General features: G+C 35.4%; 1 pseudogene; it reads right to left on the minus strand.

Annotated features, from left to right (window-relative positions):
• Positions 1 to 6329: 6329 nt before the first annotated feature.
• The window catches only part of LOC100954221, a 32124-nt pseudogene continuing 30711 nt past the window's right edge, over positions 6330 to 7742 (minus strand).

Consider the following 7742-nt stretch of genomic DNA (forward strand, 5'->3'; position numbering starts at 1 on the left):
TAATGCATACAAGAAATGCCATTGATTTTCAATTCGCCCAACTTTTTTTTGTTGTAAGGACTAGAGAAACAACTTCCAAGCTCTTCAAATGCTCTTAAAGAGACAAATGCTAGAAATTTTAAGCTTGTAAGTCCTGTGCTTTTTGCCATAACTTCTCAGCTCTGTTGTTGTAGTGCAAAAGTGGCCATAGATAATGCATAAACAGATGAATTTGAATGTACTCCAATAGAATTCATTTACAAAAACTAGTTTTCATCCCATATTCTATGGTTCACTGACCATTATTTTGTGCTCTTCTCAGAACCAAATCCTAGCAGGTGCTAAAGCATGAAGTATAAAGTGAAATCTGTGATAAGATGTGATAAACACCAAAATATGGGTATGATTTAGCTAATTTATACAAGAAAATACTGGAGAATTAGTGTGGAAATAGGTTTTATAATTGTGGGCTCAATGTAGAACAATATAGAGGCATAAAATTTGATCATCCTAGGTTATTGATAATAGCCTTTTGAAGCAGGATTCTGGACTCAATGTTTAGTTCAATAGGCTAGAAAGGTCTCTTAAAAGTTTGGTTGATTGTTTGACTAAAATATGGACCAAAAAGTAGCCTATACTATATGAAGATGAAATGCCAAAGCTTCCTTTGTGAAGGTTTCAACAGATCTAGGGCAATTGGAATACTACAGAGGATTTATCAAGTAAGATTTGCTCACCCACATTGAGAGAGACATATCATTTATCAGTGAAGCAGTAAATAAATTTATGAGGAACATTTCAGTTTATAGACCTGAAACCTCTTCAGTATAAGAAAGCCATGTACTTTTTTTTTCTTCGAGACAGTCTCACTCCATTACTCTGGGTAGAGCGTCCTTCAAATTCTTGAACTCGAGCCATCCTCTTGCCTCAGTTTCATGAGTAGCTGGGACTACAGGTACCTGCCATGATGCTCCACTAGTTTTTCTACTTTTAGAAGAGATGGGGTCTCACTCTTGCTCAGACTAGTCTCAGATTCTTGAGTTCAAGCAATTCAACTGCCTTGGGGCCATGTACCTTTGAGTAAGGTCATTTTAATTTTTCCAAAAATACATGCTGTTAATTATCTTCCCAATCATTTGTATATAGACCTGATATCTGGTTTGGGAAAGGGAAAATAGAATTCTCAGGGGGTGCTGGACATCTAATTTTGTAGATTCAAAGCATCACTGCAGTCTACCAGTAAGAGTAGGGGCTTATGAAGGTTAAATGACCAATTCATTTTTTTTTTAATCAATGAAATATTGTTTCATGTCTATCTCACTCCAGCCTCAGTTTTTCTAGATGTATTTGTGCTGTTTTTGCTCACTTTTTTCTTTTAGAAGGTTGTACAGGCTGGAAGAATTTATCACTCGCCAAGGAAAAGCATTGTCTTCCAATGCTGGGCTATGATCACTTGTCCTGTAAGCAGCATCTTATTTGGGGAAAGTATGGAAATATTGCTCTTTTATATGTTCCTTTATCTTGTCTGGCCATCAAGCTTCTATCTTCAGCACATATGCTCTAATGTATATGAGTCTTGTAAGTGGACCTACTGAATTGGCAATAGATAACACATAGGAATAATGAATTTGGACTTGTAAATTGCAGTTTTGTTACTCATAGGAGCCAACTGTATAGAAAACAATGTGAATAAATGAATTTTAATTTCCACCAAAACTGTTTCATGGACTTAAAATTGAAAGGCATTTACCTTTCAACTTGTCTGGATAGCTCTAGGCATAGCACAAGTATTTTCTTTTCCTTGCTAAGAGATCAGACAAATTCATTTTAAAGTAATAACCTCTGTATTAATCATAGCATAATCAGATATGTATGAATCTATACTGATAGATATAAATATATTTGTCAGTGCTTAAAACATTTTTTCGCAGCTGAATATATTATTTAATTCAAAGTTAAAGGGCTTATACTAAAGTTCAAATAATTTTAGTAGATTAGGTGTCATTATGTGAACATCTTTGTCAGCAATTACTGGGTATAAAAATATGAAAACAAGTACAATTTGTCTAAAATAGACATTTTTCCTTTGAAAGGTAATATGAATGTTTCTTCAGTTGTCCTCTTTCATGAAGAACTAGAAATAGAATCAGCCAGAAGATTGTCAAAAATTTACCTTCACTTTTCCAAAACCGAAGTTTAATTGAACTTAACATCAAATAAACACCCTTCACCTTTAACATTAATGCACCCAAAAGACAGTTTCCACTCATTTTGTATGATTAAAACTATGTTAGGAATATGAATGTATTAATTTATAGATACAGATACTAATTGCTTAAATATTGAGTTCAAAACCAGGCACTAATATGTGTGGAATAATTGGTTCTTGCTGTAGAAGGAAACCATAATAAAGAACTTGAAAGTGCTGTCACATTTCACATAACTAGGAAAATTGCAGAATATTTGAAAAATATTCTGAAAGAAAATGTCTTGGGGCTTTCTTAATGAGAATGAATGTGGTTTGAAAAGATCAAATAATATTCACATATGTCAAATATAGGTTTTAATAACAGTTAGAGATAATGAATAAAATTAAAGTAGGTCAATTTAAGTCAATTTCTTTTCCAAAAGGAGTTACACATCATAATCACTACTTGTTAAGATATAATTAAAAGCAAAAAATGATATTTACCAAAGAAAGCTCGGTTACTAAATATAAAAAAAAAACCAACATGAGTTATTTTATCATCTTTTCATTTTAATGTTCATTTTTTATGATCATCTCAGCATTTTGTAGTTAATGGCCATGTGAATATGATAATGCAATAATAATTGAGATAAGAGTAGATATCAGAGGCATGAGGACAGAGTGTCCTTGTTTTACCACTGATGTTTTAGCAGCCCACTATTATTGTGATTCCAAAGACAATCAGATGTTTTCTAGCACAGATAAAATTTCTTGGACATATATATACATCTTATCTCTAGGAACTAATGACTCCACAAAAATGAAAAACATTTCTTGGATTCATCAAAAATGATCTTAAATATAAAACAACATGTTCATATTCTATGTATTTGTAAATTAAATAATGCAAGGCTATAATCCTCATGTTAGTAAAACTTTTATTATTTCTAAGCAAGTCTGTAGTTCTGAGCCTATCAGACCATGAATTCAAACAGATTGTTCTTGTTGGAAGGAACAATTAGCTTAATAAAAGTTTGTCGTAATTCAATATAATTACCGAATCGTCTTTAAAAATTAGACTCAAAAAATCCATTTCTTTACCAAATTTGATTACCTTCTAAAAATCCAAAAAGTGTATAATCTAGAATAGTTTTCCATCATGGACAACATTTACAAGTGCCTCTTTTAGAAAATTCTAGATAAACAACCTACATTGTAGAACTTATTAGTGTAATTTATTCATTCTGAGTGAAATGAAAAGAGTAGGAGCCAGAATAAACAGAGGAAAAGGAAGTTTAGGAAAAATAGCATAAAGTTTACACTATCATAGGCATTGCGTCTGTGATTTAAAAATAACTATTATTGCTATTTCTGTCATATTATGTAGTATTGAGCAAAATATCCACTTAATGTAATATTCTTCAAGTCCAACTAGAAAAATTCTCATGAATTTCACTCTACTAAATCAGGGCTTGTTACTAATGAAGCAGTTGATTTAGATGATATAAAATCAGAGTTTTCTTATTGACTTTTATCATGTCTTTGAGTGAAACTTGACTTGGGGGCAAAAAAACCCTCCAATATATTGTACCACATGAATATGAAAACAAATATCAACTTTCCCTTGGAATGTTTTTCACAAGTTCACCTAGTGAATAATCACCTATTTTTCAAGTTCAAATCAAAACATGACTCTTCAAATTTGTTCCACATTCAGGAAGACTAATAATATGGCTTTGTTATCTTTTCCATTCTCATATTTCATTAAGGGTCACACATTTCTCACACTTAAAAAAACTATTTTGTTGAGTATATATACAAAAAAAAAGGGGGGGGGGCAAATCACAAGTACATAGTTCAGAGAACATTCACAAAGTGAGCCCATTTTAAAAAACACCACCCAGGTAAAGAAATAGAGGATTATCAGTGGTCATAATTTATTACTACCCCTCCCAAACACTAAACCTTCCTTTCTAGTAAAAGCAAATTACTAGTCTAATTGTTTTTCAAATATATTTATAAAAGGAATATACAATATGCATTCTTTGTGCCTGTCTTTTAATTTTTTTAAGTCAACAATGTCTTTCTGAGATTCGTTCAAGGTATTGGTAGTAAAAAATAATTGTAAATTACTCTTAGCATTTCTTTTAATGAATATACCAGAACTTACTTATCCAATGAATTAATTACTAATGGACATTTGGGTTATTTTCAATTTTTAAAGTTTATAGTTAATGCTACTACAAGTCTTTTTACATGTCTGTTACTATGCATGTACTCTATTAGATATACAGCTAAGAGTGAAATTGCTGAGCCATAGAATATGCATATATCCACATTAGGCAGGCAATGCCAAAGAGTTTTCAAAATAGATGTGCCAATTTACAATAGTATAGGCACTTTAAGGGAACACTACTTTCTCTACATCCCTTCACCACTTCTCATTACTGGATACATAAAGGTAACTAATTTAGTTTTAATTTTCAATTTTCTGATCACTCTGCATTTGCACACATTTTTATTTGTTCGTTGTCCTTTTGATATCTAATTTTGTAAATTGTTTTTCATGTTTTTCTCTTCTTCTCTCTTTAGTTTTCTTCTGTCTGTATTGAGTTATATAATTTATTTTTCATTCTGTTGTCTAAGTTGCAGCACAGTGCATCATCATAGTTTTCTGTAACCTCAAACTCCTGGGCTCAAATGATCCTCCTGCCTCAGCCTCCCAAGTAGCTGGGACTATAGCCATGTACCATCATGCCAAGCTTTCCTTTCCTTTCCTCTCCTTTCCTTTCCCTCCTTTCTCTCTCTCTTGTTCCTTTCCTTCTCTTCCTCCCTCCCTCCCTCTCTCTCTTTCTCTCTTGCTTTCTTTTACTTTCGTCAATTTATTTTCCAAAAGGAGTTTCCCTTCCTTCCTCCCTTCCTCTCTTTCTCTGTCTCTCCTTCCTTCCTTCTTTCCTTCTTTCTTTTGTAGAGATGGGGGTTTCCCTCTTACTAGGCTAGTCTCAAACTCCTGACCTCTAGCAAACTTTCTGCCTCAGTCTCCCAAAGTCTTAGATTACAGGTGTGAGTCACTTCACCCAGAGAGTTATAGAAATTGGAACTAATCAGTGAACACTTGTGTGCACATAGGGAAATAATATTCATGGGAAATCAAGCAGGTGAGAGGGGGGAGGAGGAGATGGACAAATTCATGCCTAATTGTTACAATGCATACTGCTTAGGTGATGGGCACACTTACAACTTTGACTCAAACGTACAAAAGTAATTTATTTAACCAAAACATTTGTACATCCATAATATTCTGAGATAAAAATAAGTATATTCTAAAATTTTTATTTATTTTTTATTTTTTCATCTAATATTTCTAAAATAATTGTTCTAGTTCCATAGGTTTTTATATGTTATGTCAATTGGTACCCAAGTTTGATGACAGAAAAGGTAACAATTTCTAACTGGTTGTATACATTTCTTTGCAATTTTTAAATGTAAGGCCATTTATTAAAATAGACAAACCTCAAGATGAAAATGAAGGCAAAAGAAAAATTCAATTTTTCACACCCCTCCAAAAATGAGCACTACCTTCAAAATAATTTAGAAAAGAGCATTGTCAAAGATCTGTTGCAGATCTTCATTCTATTACCTAAGATTCTATAAATTCATAGTTCTAAATAAATCTTTTTAAAGTATGAAATTAAAAATCATTTTTGGTGTCTACATACATTCTGTCTTATCACATAGGTATGTTTATTTACCACTATCTTTTGAAAATGGGCCATTTAAAAAGACAGCAATTTTCAATCTAGGTTTCATTCGACTTTACTTAGGGTTGAATACACATGAAATTTGCTTTTAATGCATAAAACTCACAGTGGATAGCAACAAAAGATGGGGCAGGATAAGTAGAATTTGATAAATCATGTTGTGATTCTGCACATTGATGAAAGATAATGCACATTTCTAAAACCTCAAGACTTCCCTTTTTAAAGAACCGAAATAAACTCAAAACGACTTGCAGACACCTCCCCTAAACACATTGACGATTCTTTCACACGTAAAACTGAAATAGTTAGGCAGCAGAAGATTTTGATGGAAATGAAAGTTTATAAACTATATTTCAGTCTTTTTCTTATTCCCAAAGTGCAAGATGCAGGTTCTCAATCTTTCAGTAGTGCTTCTCCTGCAAATAATCATTTTGTTTGGCAAAGGCGTTTCTGAATTAAGTGTATCCTGCTATACTGATGTATAACCAAACTCCACAGGTACTGTGAAGAATGTGCCTGGACGAACGGGGATACCGGGTGGGTCAGTCCGACCGGGCAAGTTGCAGATCCAGGCAGCCAAGACCTTTAATAACAAAAGCTCCATTAAATGGTCAATTAGGTCAACTATGGATGTATGTCCTACATCTGGTTGTTCATAAAGCTAAACCTGCCATTTGCGTGCTCAATTCCAGTACGAAGTGTTTTACCACCGGAGGGAAAGCTCAAGCTTAAAAGACAACCATCATCTGAACTGTCCCGAACGGCAAATTAACCATCTGGTACATTTGTTAGCTTCTCTTCGGCCTCCCAGCATGTGATTGGTCCCCAGTACGATCCTTGTTTTGCAAGTTTTTTCAGCTCCTCTATAAGGCTCGTCACCACCATGGGACCACTACTTTGCACTGAGTCGTAAACTCTAGCAACCCCAGGAGCAGAGTTAGGATCAAACTTCAAATGACAGCTCATATTTTCAGCCATGTGGACATCTGTGCCAGTGAGTCCACCAAAGTTCCCTTGGATGTGATGATTCTGCATTGGAGGTAGCAATGGTGCGGGTGGAGGAACGTCATCGTGACCCGCCTGGGAGCCCTGCAACATGACGCCCGTGGTGCTGGTAAACAAGCCGTTCACTGGCTGATCCACAAAGGTCTCCGGGGCCACGACTAGGTCCTGGTCTACCTGATCCTCATCTTCAGGGAAAGAATCTCCTCCCCTTAGGAGGAACCGCAGACATTTTATGGGGGGAGAACTGTCCAGACAATAGCTACGCGATTCTTCCAGGACCCCTTCCCTGGCCTACTGGCACGGTGTACCGAGGGGAGTCCTGAGGCGTAAGTCCAATGACTGCAGGTGCATGTTCATCAAGCTGCAGACTCCAGTCTCCTTTATTTATTTATTTTTTTATTGAATGGTAACTATGTACATTAATGCACTTCTGGGGTACAGTGTGGGGTTTTCACATGCACTCCGAAATACTTCCATCAAACTGTTCAACACAACCTTCATGTCATTTTCTCAGTTATTGTTTTAAAACGTTCACATTCTACTCTTAACCAGTCTCCCTTCTGAGAAGCTGAGCTCTTAAGGGAGTCGGCTTGCTCCTGGCAAGCAGGCTCAGACTGAAGGTCTGGAAAATCGTTCCCAACACCATCTGGGCTGGAGGAGTGGAGCAAGGCCTTGACCCTCACCTGCACCTGATGCACTCTCCTGGGAGTCTGTGGGTTGAAGAGGCCACGGAGTGGGACTGTAGTGATGACTGCAGAGCGAGGTGGGCCTGACCGGCCTCTGAGCTCTCACAGCGCTAAAGACTGGGC

This window comes from Otolemur garnettii, unplaced genomic scaffold, assembly GCF_000181295.1.
Source record: "Otolemur garnettii isolate 467f Iridium unplaced genomic scaffold, OtoGar3 scaffold00124, whole genome shotgun sequence".
Taxonomy (NCBI): Eukaryota; Metazoa; Chordata; class Mammalia; order Primates; family Galagidae; genus Otolemur; species Otolemur garnettii.